The sequence below is a fragment of the Akebia trifoliata genome, chromosome 8 (assembly GCF_017979445.1).
Source record: "Akebia trifoliata isolate Shusen 1 chromosome 8, ASM1797944v1, whole genome shotgun sequence".
Taxonomy (NCBI): domain Eukaryota; kingdom Viridiplantae; phylum Streptophyta; class Magnoliopsida; order Ranunculales; family Lardizabalaceae; genus Akebia; species Akebia trifoliata.
In genome coordinates, this window is record NC_141382.1 from 15,274,398 (window position 1) to 15,290,752 (window position 16,355).

The 16,355-nt window shown below is 33.9% G+C and overlaps 1 pseudogene; it reads right to left on the bottom strand.

Annotated features, from left to right (window-relative positions):
* Window positions 1–14,080: 14,080 nt before the first annotated feature.
* On the bottom strand, window positions 14,081–15,058 carry LOC147396259 (agamous-like MADS-box protein AGL80 pseudogene; annotated as a pseudogene).
* Window positions 15,059–16,355: the final 1,297 nt, after the last annotated feature.

The window sequence follows — 16,355 nt, forward strand, 5'->3', positions numbered from 1 at the left end:
TTCTTTATGCTTTATCTCTTATAGGCCCTGCTTGTATGCTATTTAAAGTTGGAAATTATTCGAGCAATGTTTTCAATTCAAATTTTTTGCACCTTCAAACTTTTCAGTATTTTGCAGTACTTTTTGGGGATGAAAAAGTTTTGACCCATTTATTAAGGAATCGTGAGATATGCAAACGTTAACGATAATTATTAGTTGTGGAGGGCAATCAAGCACCTCATTAGCATAGATTTATGTTTTAAGCCAATTTATGATGACTTTTGGTTGTACTAAGCAGGTCCATAGATAGGAAACCAGAGTATATGGTCAATAGGAGAATGCAAGAGAAAAAGAGAGCTCATTGCAGTTGGAGGGAGAATGCAAGACAGGGAGAAAGAGTTGCAGAACTTTCTTTCGTTGAAGAAGAAAGGTTTTGTTAAGCCACAGGGAGGTCACAACAAGTTTTGATAAAATTGCAGGGAGGTCACTACAAATTTTGAACAACTATAAGTGGTGAGAGCATGTTTTGGATTTTGGGATTCTTTGAGCCGTTGGATTGTCCTAGATCGTGTGGCTCTTCTTTGTAGGGTGAAATATATAATAAATAAGCTGATGTCGCACGGCTCCCATATATATATATATATATATATATATATATATATATATATATATGAGTCACGATCCATAAACACATAAAACTACTTATGAAGCAACAATGTGTTTTGTCTTATATGGGCAAAAAGATTTGGAATGGACTAATTTTTTGTGTGGATGATCTTTTTGGTGAGGAGATTATCCTCATAAAAAATTAGCTCATTTTGAAACTTTTAGCCCCTTGTTTACAAGTTGAAGAATTTTGGACCGTCCATTTTTTGTAAATCACTTTTGATGGGGTCATAAATTTTGGAATGGGCTGATTTTTTGTGAGGATGATCCTCTCATCATAGAGATCATACTCACAATATATATATATGTGGAAATGTTCAGCACCCAACCATTTACCCAACAATTTGCCCAACATGTTTTGTCCTACATGGGTTAGAAGTTTTGGAATGGGTTGATTTTTGGTGAGGATGATCTCTACGGTTAGAATATCATCCTCACCAAAAATCAGTCCATTCAAGAACTTCTAACCCCATGTTTACAAGTTGAAAAATCGTGGACCGTCCATTTTTTGTAAACCATTTGTGATGGGGTTCGAAGTTTTGGAATAGGTTGATTTTTGGAGAGGATGATCTCTATGGTATAGAGATCATCCTCACCAAAAATCAGCCTATTCCAAAACTTCTAACGCGTGTAAGACAAAACATGTTGGGCAAATTGTTAGGTAAATGGTTGGGTGCCGAACGGGACTCATATATATATATATGGGATGGTTCTTGGGACAATTGTGATAAAATCTATAACGACAATTTTTTGTAAACCTCTTTTGATGGGGTTAAAAGTTTTGAAATGAGCTTATTTTTGGTGATGATGATTTCTATGACTAGGAAATTATCTTCACAAAAAATCAGTTCATTCTGAAACTTATAACCCCAATTTAAAAGTTCAACAATTGTGGATCATTATTATTATTATTTTTTTTGTAAACCACTATGGGGTTAGAAGTTTTGGAATTAGCTGATATTTGGTGATGATGATCTCTATGGTGAGGAGGTCATCCTCACAAAAAATCAGCTCATTTCGAAACTTCTAAGCCATATAAGACAAAAATCATTGTCTTTAACATATTTTATTATTTTTCATTTTTTACCCCTTTAACTTTAAAAAAATTCAACAATACCACAAATCCAGTTAAGCTTGACTCAAACCACTAATTTTGTGTTGATTTCGAGTTGCGTTCACAGGTTATGTTAAAATTGCCACCACCTACTCCAATTTTATTTTTTTTTCTCTTTTCCAAAAATCAGTCCATTTCAAAAATTCTAACCTCATAAAAAATGATTTACAAGTTAATACTAGAAATAGACGGTCCACAATTCTTCAATTTGTAAACTGGGGCGGACCTCACAAAAAATCAACTCATTTCGAAACTTCTAACCCATACATTGAAAAAATGTTTGGCTATCTTGTTGTCCCTTGAACCCTACTCTCTCTCTATATATATAATGCTAATGTCTAAGACCTCATGAGGATATTAGCATTGTTCAACAATACCACAAATCCAGTTAAGCTTGACTCAACCCACTAATTTTGTGTTGATTTCGAGTTGTGTTCGCAGGTTATGTTAAAATTGCCACCGCCTACTCCAATTTTATTTTTTTCTCTATTCCAAAAATCAGTCCATTTCGAAACTTCAAACCTCATCAAAATGATTTACAAGTTAATACTAGAAATTGATGGTCCACAATTCTTCAACTTGTAAATTGGGGCGGACCTCACAAAAAATCAGCCCATTTCGAAACTTCTAACCCATACATTGAAAAAATGTTTGGCTATCGTGTTGTCCCTTAAACGTTACTCTCTCTCTATATATATAATAGTAATGTCTAAGACCTCATGAGGATATTAGCATTGTCCAACACTCTTTTTTTACAATAATACCCCTCATCGTTTTATTTTTTAGTGAAAAAGACAAAGGCATGTTAGTCTTTTATCCAATAAATACATTTATAGGCTATTAATAAATGCATTTATTATATTGGCATTGATTATTAAAACATTTACAACAAAAAAATATATTTAATTCAAAATACTTAAGTGTTCATAGCATTTATTATGTAAACAAACATTTATTGTGTAAAAGACAAAACGAGAAGGGGTATTATTAAATTTTTTTTTATTGTACAATGCTAACGTCCACATCATCATGAAGTCTTGGACGTTAGTATTCTTCTATATATATAGTGGGAGGTCTTAATACTTAACAATCAACAAGACGTTATTTGTGATTTTACATTAGTCTTAAAGAAGAATGAAATATTATTGATTCTCTTAGATAATAATTACAATAACCCTAATAGGATTTTATAGAAACTAAATCATATCTAGAGATAAAATCTATCCTTAATAAATCTCAACCAAGTCAATCTAACCTTATCTTAATCTCAATAGATATGATACGGTGTACTACGGTACACCATATTACAATACAATATAACTAATTACTCTAATACTCTCCCACAATTGTATATTCTTTTGAATAAGGAATATATAATTGGTTAATATCAAATTCCTTGAGACCTCATTTATTAAATGCTTAGTATTGCCAATGAGGATCCATTGTGATTTCAGTGGTCATTGACTGTCTGTGAAGTCATTTGACTAATCCCATTCGTCATAGAGTCTGTCGGAGCCGATGGTCACTAAATCAAATCATATGATCTCCCCAAAAGCGTTTGATTGTATAACATGATTTGATAATTATATCTCAATCGAGATTATAAATGAAGAAAAATAGAGAATTTTAAGGTGTTGGAAATTATAGAATAGGAGTTGGAAATGTTATTCATAAAAAAAAAATTTAATGAATGGCAACCTGCCAATAGTGTGTCCATTGTCTGAAGTGGAAGGTGGATTCGCTAAATCGGTCTCCCAATAGAGACTATGCTTTGATATCATATAAAAGAATAAGATATCATTGATTCTCTTAGATAATAATTATAACAACCTTAATAAGGTTTTATATAAATCAAATCATATCTAGAGATAAATTCTACCCCTAATAAATCTAAATCAAATCTTATCTTAATCTCAATAGATATGATATGGTGTACCGTAGTACACCATATTACAATGCAATATAACTAATTACTCCAATAAGTCTAATCATAATCATAAACAACTACTGAAATTGTCTGAATGAGTGTTGTAATGCTAAGATAATAACTTGAGCCAAACCTTTTAAATGTTTGAATGATGTGTTGAATTTTAATTGGGGTGTGATGAATAATTTTTTAAATTGGAGTGTGATAAGTAAAAGTTGGGGTGCCAATAACAACTCTCTATATTAAGAAAGAATCTTTGATGGGAAATCTCTTACTGATCAATCCCATCCCAAGTTTATCTTATTGGTTCTCATTGGAGGATATCTTCTTATTATTACACTTGATTCATCCAAATTCTACAAGTTGCACATTCTCTTGTGGAAGAAGCTAGTGGGCTATATATAAGGCATAAAATAGGTCGGATTTTATCCGAAATCCTAATCCGAAATTAGTGAGTTGACTCCTTAAACAATATCCAAATAAAAAAAAAGGGCCGAATATGGGTTGATGTCCCTTGACTTGAGTCTTATCCGAATGATATATTACTTTGAAAATTATACTTTTATGTTTTTTGAGCTATCTTTCTTGTACTGCTTTAATACATGAATTCGTATAGAATGAAAGAATTATAATGATAAGAATAATATATCAATTAGAAAATAAATATAACAAGAATTAAAAACAACTGAGTAGTAAATTATTCGACTTGACCGACCCAATCAAGTAATTTGCAGGTTGGGTTGGATTGAGGTTTAGTGAAAGAAACATTATTCGGATATGATTTTAACTAATAGGATCTGAGTTGGATTTGGGTCTGGATATACTCATATTTGACCTAAACCCGACCTATTTTAAGCCTTAGGTAAATATGTCTAGGGCTGCAACCTGGGCATGTGGAAGGTGGACCCATACTCAACTCAAGTGGCAAAACCCTCAACTCAAGCATTGAGCTTGAGTTTATTAACCTAAGCTCAACCTAAGCTTGGATTTCTAAACTTGGGTTGAGATCAGGTTAACCCTGAATTAGGTAGTTTGGGCAAGTTGGGTGGGTTGAGCTCATTGAACAAACCTAATCTGAAAAATTATATCTCAAACAGGAAATGTAGTTAATATAAATAAAAAATTTTATATCTTAAAAAAAAAAAAAAGGTAAAAAATACTTTCAAAATAAATAAAAATATTTATATAGTATTATATAGCCTCAGGTTTGAGTTGATAACCCAGGCTCAAGTCATCTTACAAATAATTAAAAAAAACAACAAATTAGTTCTGGTCATTCAACAAGATTCCTTGCTTAAAGTGAAATATGGATTCCAATGACCAGTGGTCTTAGTCTTAGCATTGAATTCAACTACACGATACACTATGTTTACTGTTATGGTCAAATTCAAAAAGTAGGCCAAGGACCACTAACCCCTTTGTGCTTTGCCATGTGACTTCAATCAATCTAAACCATTAATAATAATCTTAATGGTTTAAAAACCTTCAAGATTGGGCAAGCATATCCTACATCTTCTCAAGTTAACTTGATTCTTTCTCAGTGCTTCTCAAGTTAAAACCCTCACCCTCTACTTTTAATTTTGAAAGCAGAGGACCAAACCTCTTGCTTTTCTAATTTTTAACATCATGTAACAATATTTTCATACCATTTAACTTCTCTCTCATCAATTCCAACCATTAGTAAAATTGATTAAATGGATCTAGCTAGGACCTTACTAGATTCCTTGGGTCAGCTCCTATGACTATAAATGTAAGAGAGCTTTGTTTACACTGGCAATCATTCAATTAGAGTAGAACACAAATTTGTTGTTGTGAAAGTGAAAGAGAGAGAATTAAAGTTAGTTATGGGAAGCAACAAGAGGGAGAGAAAATGTGCTTGCTTGTTCTCCATCTTTAACATCTTTAAGTTTCGATCACATGATGATGATGATAATAGTGCGGATGATATGGGACTAAACATGCAGCGAGTACGTCCCAGCGACTATGACAAAGGGAATTGGGTAGCTGAACCTGACATAGACAGAAAAGCGTCGGCCTTCATTGATAAATTCCATGCATCAAGTGTCTCGGATCCTGTTTCACCTTCTTAACTCTCACTTATGTACTATCCAACCCCAATTGTGTGTTATATCACAACTTGTTAATTTTCTTTTACTGAAATTTACTATAATGAAGACAATAATATTAGGAGTTGGTATGTCGAAGCCTGCTAATTCCCTTCGTTGTTCATGATGTTTAAGATTGTGTTTTTCAGTTACTTCTTCACCCACTTTTGTTTTGGCAAATGGTTTTGAGACCGTCCTCACCGAAGACTTATTCCAACAATGGTCCATCAATTACCAGTTTATCTTAACTGGAAAGTACAAAACGATAAAACAATTCTCCGATGCTTGAATGAATCAGTGAATATGAGCAAGTGGTCGACATCAGGACATAATTTTGCAATTTAGGACCTTGTGTGTAAGTTGTGGTTCAAATCAATTTTTGGATTGTGGTACATTAAGGAGAGTGCTTATGATAGTGAAAATTATAGGTGAAGTTGAAATTATACAGGGAATAGAAGAACAAGGTGACAACTAGGGGCGGCAATATGAACACCACCTGTGAACACAACATGAAATTAGTGAATTTGGGTCAAGTTTAATTGGATTTGGGCCATAATAGTGTCGACCTATCTAACATGATTATTAAAGGAGTCCTTTCTAGATTAGGGACATCAACCTGCTTAACCCATTTTGATACGTTTAATTATTTTGTCATTAACATATTTAAACCATGAAACATAGGAGATATTTCAAATATCAACAATTATTTAAATTTTTTTTAAATTTTCCAATTTTTTTTTTTTTTTGCTAGTATGTAGTAGAACTTTTTCATAATACATTTAATTTATATATATATAATATAGAAAGTGTTTTAAAATATTTTTTAAATAATTAAGGCTTGACCTTTTAGTTTGGGAAAGAAAAACACTTTCCTTTCAAAGTCAGTAAAGAAAGTTTCCTTACTGGTTTACCTTGTGGCATCCAGAATCATGATCCTATACCACAGGGACATGGAGGAAAAAATTCTTAGTACTTTGGAATTTTTATTTTTGAAAAAAACTTAAATTATGTTAGTAGATATTGGTTTATGGATGAGTGACTTTATTTTTAGTTGGTGGTGGAAATGGAACCTTTTTTTTCTTTTCGGTTTTGAACTTAATGGAACTTATTTTTTCCATTTATGATTATAATTTTACTGACCAGGTTAAAAGAGTTGGGTCAGGTTACCTATGTATAAATATGTCAAGTTCGGGTAAGTCTTTACCACGATTATTTCAGGTTTGGGTTGGGTAAATTTTCAAAATACCCTTACCTCAACAAGGCTCGACCCATTGCCACCCCCTAGTGACAACTGAAGGTCCACTTTGGCCATTAGCCTCGATACCAGTAGCTTATATGTTTGATGCTCAGGAATATAGTCCGTATATTGTTCAATCATAAGTGTCCAACCAATCTGATCTTTGGGCTATCCCTCATTCATTTGTTGGGTTTCCAACCACCATGATGTTGAGCAGATTGTTATGTTGGGTATGGTGTCACATATGGTTGTTTGAAGTTACCAACGAGCGTTGGCCTTAATGACCAGGGCCTCCTTCCAAAAAAGAAGAGGTCATGTGTTCAAGTCCCTCGTTAACCACCCATAGGGATTTATCCCGGCTTACCAGTTATGTGTGGTACTTTGTGAAGATATGGTGCTTTGAGAGGCCAATTGCCTAACCTGCTAGTCAGGTTGGATATCACCATTGTAAAAAAAAAAAAAAAAAAGTCCATGATAATTGTAAAAATTAGGTGTTTAGTTAGGAAATAATTATAGTTAATACGATGATTTAAGGTGTTTAAGTTTGGAAATAAAAGAACAGACGCCTCTCCCAACTGGGATGAAGCTCCATGTCCTACATTGGATTAGACGCTGCCGGGCTAGAAATATTTTGTTAATGTGCCATATAGTGGCATACATGACGAAACATTGCAACCAACACATGAAAAGTTTTCTCCTCAGCAATGAATCAGTGTTAAATCAATGAGAGCTTAGAATCACTTGTTCCAGACGCTTAATAAACATCATCGAATGTCAGATACCAAATCGTGCATGGGAATGTGCCTTTGGCATCATTTTCACAATTAATAGCAATGTTAGAATCTTGTAGCTAATTTTCATTTTTGCCTTAGGCCTCTCTCTTCCTTATGTCTGGGCTCCAGGTGAGTAGTACCAATATTGTTCATATTCTCTCCAATTATTATGGATCGTACGCCCTAATGTTGATAGAAATATGGAAAGTAGTGTTATAGTTGAATCTCACAGAGAAAATATGTATGGTCTGGAATTATGTTGATGCAAATTCATCCATCTAAAATTGAAAAAGAAAAAGTTGACTGAAATATACCTTAGAGCAAGGCTTAACACTAACATGGCCTTGTTTTAGTCAATATTCAATATATGATTCATAGACATCCCATATGCTTTGTCAATTTACGCTTAAGGTAGTCTACCCTTTCCTCTCTCTTTTGTTTTTTTGTGTGGCTGATCCTTCTTTGAATGAAGAAATAAACAAAAAAAAAAAAAAACAGTCAGATCGTATGCCAGGCTAAAAGTAACTCTTACATGGATCCTGTTTATTTTTGTGTAACCACATGGAAGGAGGAGGACCATCTAAATAAGTGAAGGATACCCTTTGCATGAATCCCTTTTGAGTGCCTTTTGGTGGCTCTACCATGTGCAGCTTTTGAGGACTGATGGTCATAACACTACCCATTTCTCACCTTTTCACACCACTATGTATTGGATGTTCTTGGAATTTTGTATGCTATTTTACCTCAAATTTAAGCTAGTTCGTATATTTGGATTCAACCTAAACATGAGAAAAAGTTCATTTGTGTTATAATATTGATGCAATTAAATCCACCCTTTATATTAATTCATTGCCCCTGTACAACAAAAAAAACAATATATATATATAAATCTGCTTATAGAAAAGTCAATCTGGGATTTCACAGAATCTTGATCAACCAATCACATGACTCCGCATGTATTGATAGTATCCCCAAGTTACAAAACTACCCTCATTAGGTTTCGTGCTATTGGTCATCCTAGATTCTATGAATTCCAGGATAAATGACTTTTCTGTGAGCAAAAAATCTCTCCAGGTATGATCTTTGTCCTTCATTAATTATTATATTATCTTATGCTCTAGATTCTTATAACTTCAACTTTCATGTGTTATACCTTCTTGCAATGCAAGCTAATAGACAGAATCAGTATCTTGCCTATTTATTTACTACTTTGGACCATTCATTCTAAAAGATTCCTTGCTCAAGGAAAGTTTATGTTTGTAGGTATAATCAACAGTCAGGAGTTAACATTGATCTAATAGACACACCTTTTTTCACTTTCAGAGAGAGAGAGAGAGAGAGATTCGTAATTTGAATTCAAACCCTATACCCAAATGAGTTTTGAACATTAAAGCTTGAGAAGGAGAATCCATTCAAGGCCATCCTAGGCTTGTACCACAGTTTTAAAATATTGATGGCATTGATACCTACATGCATCACCCATAAATAATGCATGGATGTGTCTATGGATTATATTACTATCTGTCTTTTGACTGAATTTATTAATCTGTTATGTATTCCGTCTCAATGCCCGTAAAATCATTAAAAAGATCGTTTTGAATTAATAAAAATCTTTGCACCAAAAGAAAAGGAAACCCAAAATACTGATACTAACCTCTTGAAGGGAGTGCTACTCCCATCAAACATTGGATGCCTGATTTCCTTCCAAGTGTCCTGGCAAAAGAAAAAAGGAACTAACACCCACCCACCCACCCATACAAGTCTTTTAGCATTGGAAATAGATAATGAATACCATCTCTGAAATAAGGAGAGGTTCCACCAAGAAAAACAACAATTCATATTTGTGCCAAAGAGAGAAGAAATATTGGGACCAAACTTTACTGGACAGATTACAATGATTAAGCAAATGATTAACAGACTTGCCATCAAATTTACATATGGAGTACTAGTAGAAATTGATGTAGGTCACTCCGCAGGCTATGATACTGTATCGTGTCAAAATACAATAATTTCCTTTCACAGATATATGGGGTCTCTAATCTTTGTTGTCTCTCCTTTTTCCTTACTACGTACCCCTTGGTATTTATAGGCCACTACTGCCCTGAGCATTGGTATGGCCCCTTCTTTGTGTCCCTATTAGGATTTTGCACACTCACTTACTCTCATTGGTTAGTCTGCTCTAGGTGTGCCAGTCACGTGACACTAGGTCGCATATTTTAATTGGCTTATGAGGCATATGGATCAGGGGGCCCCAAATGGCGTGACGCCATTCCCTCTTTCGCACGGCCGTCTAGGGTATACGTGGAAGATAATGCCAGCTGGACATCTCAACGAAAAACCGCCATTTACAGATACTACCTAACACTTTCCGAAAATAGCAGACTAAATGAAAAATGATATCTCAGAGGGGACACTAGAGCCCTAAATTGCCATAACTAGGAAGAACATAAATGACCTAGAATCTAAGAATTGGTAGAATGATTTGATCAAAAAAATTCCCATCCTAGTTGATGTCCCATATCGAACATGTAATCCTCAATTACAGCAGGGTGGATGGGAGCATGGAGAAGATACGATTATTGAGGGTAAAAGTTGATTCAACCTCCAAGCCATTAAAAGCTCTTTTGAGATCAAGATACTGCTATTAAAAATGCCCTTAAAAATAGACATATAAAATCCATAGTGTTTCATATGTAAAACGATAACTTTCTGAATTATAAATAACATTCAGTATGGAAATCCATAAATTAAATTCTATATAGAAAATCATTTTTGTTCTAGTGTAATTAAGGACTCATCCCATGTGCATATATATATATATATATATATATATATAGGGTCCCGTTCAACAACAAACAGTTTGACAAACATTTTGGCAAAACATTTTCCAAAACAGGGGTAAGAGGTCTTGGAATGGGCTGATTTTTGGTGAGGATGATCTCTATGGTGAGGAGATCATCCTCACCAAAAATCTGCCCATTCCAAAACTTCTAGCCCTAGTTTACACGTTGAAAGATTGTGGACCGTCCATTTTTTGTAAATCATTTTTGATGGGGTTAGAAGTTTTGGAATGGGCTGATTTTTGGTGATGATGATCTCCTCACTGTAGAGATCATCCTCACCAAAAATCTGTCCATTCCAAAACCTCTAACCCATGTTTTGAAAAATGTTTTGCCAAAATGTTTGTTGCTGAACATTTCCCATATATATATCTATTGTTGTGAGATGTCTAGTATTCTTCTTAGACTTGGACTTCAAGAGGCAAGGCAGTATCAAAAGGGACCTTTCCCGATGCATAGTGGATTTGGCCTCAAGGTGACATTCAAGATCTACGTGACAAGGTGACATTCTAATTGGTATACAAAAACTGTCAATAAAAATTGAAAACATTTGATTGATCATCTGAAATACAAATTACAAATACTTGGATTGTTTTATTTGATAAGAGAATGAATCATCCAACCTGTTAACTTATGTCTAGTCAATTGTGATGACGCATGGATTAAGTCATTCTCATTAACGCACTTCCTAATACCCCAAGATACAACAATCCAAACATCTAGTGCTGTTTTTCCAAGGAGGAATCTTCCAAATTTCTGCATCTCCATTTTGTTCTTTAAAATTAAATCTTGTACAAAATTATGAAAAAAAATGGGAACTAAGTTTAACAATATAAGAAAGTTGATGTGAAATTGACATCGTGGTTTGATTGTCTTTTCCGCTTGGAATCTTAGGACAATACTTTATATAAGATGAGAAGAGAAACAATGTGACTAAGTTTTCATTGTAAATTCTTTAGGGTTTATGCATAATCAATGTACAATATTTACATTAATGGTCTTGATTGGCGAGTACATGTACATCATATTTACATCAAAAAAAAAAAAAAGATGCTAAGCAAGCAAAGGAATAGTGGTTAATGGAGGTGAAGATGGATTCATCGAGATTTAAAGCTTAGATCATGGGATCAACTCTCCTCAAGCCTTTACCACTTAGCTAAGTGCCACCTTGAATGTGAAAAAAAATAAATTAATTTTGTGTTTAATTTACAGCCAAAAAAATTGCTTTTGAGATCACATGCCACACTTGGAGTCTGAATTTTTAACACTAATTTTGTAACTATTTAGAGTGTTCCTACATAGACAATGTTTTTTAAATTTATGCAATTTAATTAACTTGAAAAAAAAAAAATGCTTTTGAGAACATGGAAATTTTTTATTTTGGAATAGGTATGTCTATTTAGCAACCATGGTTTCCTTATTCCATAAAAATTAACCTTCATTGTTCTATATCTTTTATTTTATTTTTCTCTTCATTAGATTTAAAGAGAAATTCTTCAATAGTTGATGTAGGAAACTCTGAGCCATTTCAGGTACTTGAATGAACTGAGTGTATGCACAGTTGACTTGCTTATCTTCTGAGCTTGATGTTTGTATTATATAATTATAAGACTTTTGAGGAATTCTATAATTTTTGCATATTTGATTTGCTTGTTTTTCAGTTGAATGTAATTGCACGAGTGTATCTATGGTGCAGAAATGTGTTTGCATGATAATTATTAGAAATGGATTTCGTGTTTGTATTTTATCAATGAAATGAACTATGATCTACACCATAGATTCACGGTTTGCACGGTGAACGATATTGTTTTAAGTTTTGATGTTACATAATTTTGATTAACCAGAACAGATGACATTGCTTTCTTCTAATTAATTTGTTTCATTAGTGTGGTCATTGGCAGATCTTCTGATAGGGCTATATCTTAGCAGCCATGGTTTCCTCCATTTATGTAAGTTATTTGATCCTGTTTGTAATCCACACCATACACCTTGGCCCTTTGGGTTTTTTTTTTTTTTTTTTTTTATCATTAGATAATAGAAACCAAGGCAATTTACAGGTTTTTCTATACCAAAGATCTATATTTACATTAAATCAAACCAATGTGCAGGTTACATGGTTAGCCCTTTCTAATTTAAAAATAGACAACATGTCACAATTCAAGGATATGTTCACTGTGGCATGTCTTCCTGGAAGTCCGATATAATGTTTATGGAAGTTTTATACATGGGTAATGTAGGTCAGGAAGATAAGAACGTCGTAGAGATGAAAATGAGTTTTGTCACTCTTGTTATTTTTATTCTAAGTGGCATGCCTAGAATCTTATTTAAGAATAAAATTTTATATTAAACATGGAGTTCAAAGCAGTCTTTATATTTCGCGTTGTCACCTGTTATTTTATTCTTTTACATTGTTTTTAGAAAAATAATTAGGAAGTTTTCAGTGATGAAAGTTGACATTGGTTTTGCTATTTTTGCATTATATGTCATTGCTCACATACAAAAGAGGTAGTAAGTGTTGTGGTCATTTAATTCATCCAGATTCTCTTATTCACACAAGAATCTTGCAAATTGGTGAATTGGGCAAAAGCTTGTGAGTTATAAATAATTTGTTTCTTGTTTTGCAATATTATCTTGTGATACGCGTGCACATGCATTTTAATAGTGTTACAATTGAAAAAGAAAAAATAGGGCTGTTAGGTTAAACAATACCTATGCCAACATTTTCTTTGAGCAATTGTAATTATACGAGGAGGAAACGTGATGATCCATCAGTTGGTCACAGACATCTTTCCCACCTGTTGGCATGGCAATGATTTCGAAATGGAACATTTTCATCCCACCTCTCCACATAAAATTAATCATGATTGATGATTTTAACCTTTAGATTCAAGCATTTAAGGACTTAAAATCTTACAGTTTCTGCTCCATGATGAAAAAACCAAATGGTTAGAAATCGTTGTTTCATACCAATGTTCTGTTCTCCCTTAATAATAAACCTACTCAACCCAAGAATCAGCCCAATGGGTTATTTCTAGATCTTGGATTATATAAATTTAAAGCCTATAAGATAAATTTGCACAATTAATCCAAAGATTTAGAAATCATTGACACAGCTAATCTCCAAGTACATATGTGTTTGGTGAAGGTCTGGGTGTTTTGTGTCAAATAAATTAAAGGAGACTGGGTGTTGTACTTCGTGTTGCAACTTGCAATACAACTCCAGGGACTACAGGAACTTCACCCTAATTGGAAATCTTTCCTGCTGTCTGATTAGATTTCCTTTCTTATGTGGAACCTCCACCTGGGAAGGACTTAGGAATTAGGAAAAGAGTCCAAAAAAACTGCAAAAGAACCAACTTGAAGATTTATAGAGAATATTCTGCTAATCTTTTAGAATCTTAAAAAGACTTTGGTTGACTTTGATAGAATAAGAAGAGAGACTATGCAAATTGAAATAAAACATTCCAACATCTTATTTATTATGTTCCATTACATGAAGCTCCATCCCTAAGAGAAACAAATACCCATTATTCGATCTAAAACTACTGACAAAAGAAACCTTTAATCAACATTTTTAAATCAAAACAAGGGTACAAACACACACAGATACACTTTCTGTCAATTGTAGAAAATACTGGGCCATGAAGAATTGTCCCCATATGTCATCATCGTCTGATCATCACCAACATAGCTCATATGTTCATGAGGGGTCATCACGTCCATGTACCATGGGTTCTGATCCTTTAGAGCAGTCATAGCAGCATCTAATGACATCTGATCATCTTCAGCAGCCTCTACCACACCCTTCATCTTGTCATTAGTCCCGACCGTTGCTGTTGCTGTTGCGGTTGCTGTTGCTGTTGCCGTTTCTGTTGCCATCACTTGGGTTGCTTCAGTAGCATTCTTCTTCAGAACTTCAATCCTCTCAGAAATCGCCTTCATCTTCTCGTCGACCAACCACACCAAATCCTCCAAATCCTGAGTTCCCAAACCATCCAACCCCCGACCTCCCAAGCTCTGATACATAATTTGTATCATCTCATAATCTCGATTCTCCTTCTGCTGCTTCTTGACTTGATCCCTTAATTTTCTTATCCTTTGAGTAAGGAACGCTTCTTGATTCATCATTTTCTTGCTTTGGTCAACCTCAGGCAAGCTCTTGAACCTAGTGAGCACGCGATGTACGTCCGTTGGTGAGGGCCACACATCGGCTTCATCTTCATATCGACTGTAAACAATAGCACATGCATCAATTCCACATAAGGTACTAAGCTCACTCACCTTTTTCAACAAACCTTTCTTCCTTTTCTTGAAAGTTGCTTTCCTTGCAGTGTCGTTAGCAATCCTTTCAAGCTTCACCTTCTTCCTAGCCATGCGGAATGGCCTGGTGGGGACTCTTGTCCCCAACATTTTTGATGTTGTTATATATAAAGAAGGTGAGAAAACCTCTCAAGTTCTTTACATATATAGGGGTTGGGATGGTTTTTGAAGATCTAGTACAGCTCATGCTTATGTAATGAAATCAGAAATCTTGGCCAACAGATTCTAAGATCATGGTTTTTATTGAGCTGAGTGATTTATCAGGTGGGGTCTAAACTGGTTTTAAAGTGGGACAACCCACTATCAATTAATGAAATGTTCTAAGAATGGAACATAACCGTTGTTGCCTCAAGGATGCATATCTGTATCTCCTTCTCATATTAAAAGTCCGTTGTTTGATACCTACACTGTGGGCCTAAAATTATCTTTCATGTTAATGAGCAACTATACGATATACCAAACCCCATCAAGAATGATGCGTATACCCTTTTATATATACCATCACTCTCTATGGATTTCCAACTTCTGCTGCTATTATTTCTAACAAATATAATGATGCTAAATAAGATCATGTACAAGACCATTTGGAATGTGTATTACAACTGGAATGGCTAAGAGCATGGTTGATTTTAGTACGATGTATCATATAATTATAACCCAAAAAGCATGACAAACACACCTACTAGCGAGAAGCAATTATAACATGGTTAAATTCAGATGAAATTAAATTTATTATTAAAACATTGCCACATACTCTACATTTATTAAAAGATCTGAGAATCCCATGGTCAATCCTATGTCAAGATAAAATTAAATATTTGTTCACCTAACAAATTTTTTGACCATCATCATCATCACCATCATTTCCACTTTATTTCGAATACCGAGATCGAAGCGAGACGGAAAAAAATTGGATTAACTCACAATAAAAATTCTTTTTCATAATTTATCAAATAATCATCGATGCAACCTTGTATAAAGTATACTATGATCATGTATATATCTTATATATATATCGATAATAAGGCATATGCATATGTTAAACTATGCGACATAACATAAATTTGTCCCATGTTTTTCGATCCTATTCCTCAAATTAAATTCTCCACGAGATCCTAATGAATTTTGGATAATTAAATTATGCATTTATTTGACATCATATATTTGGCATTTTTGTACAACACACACCTGGAAAAAAATCATAAATTTACACCAGTATTACTTAATGATAAACGTATATCGATAATAAATAAGTAGACGAATAAATTAAGATTAATTTAGCTTCTGACACGTGAAAAACCAATGTCAGAAGAGTACGTGTTCTCATTTTCATGCACATCGTAATAATTACCATGAATAGAACCTTATGCCAACTATTTGATTTACGCAAGTAA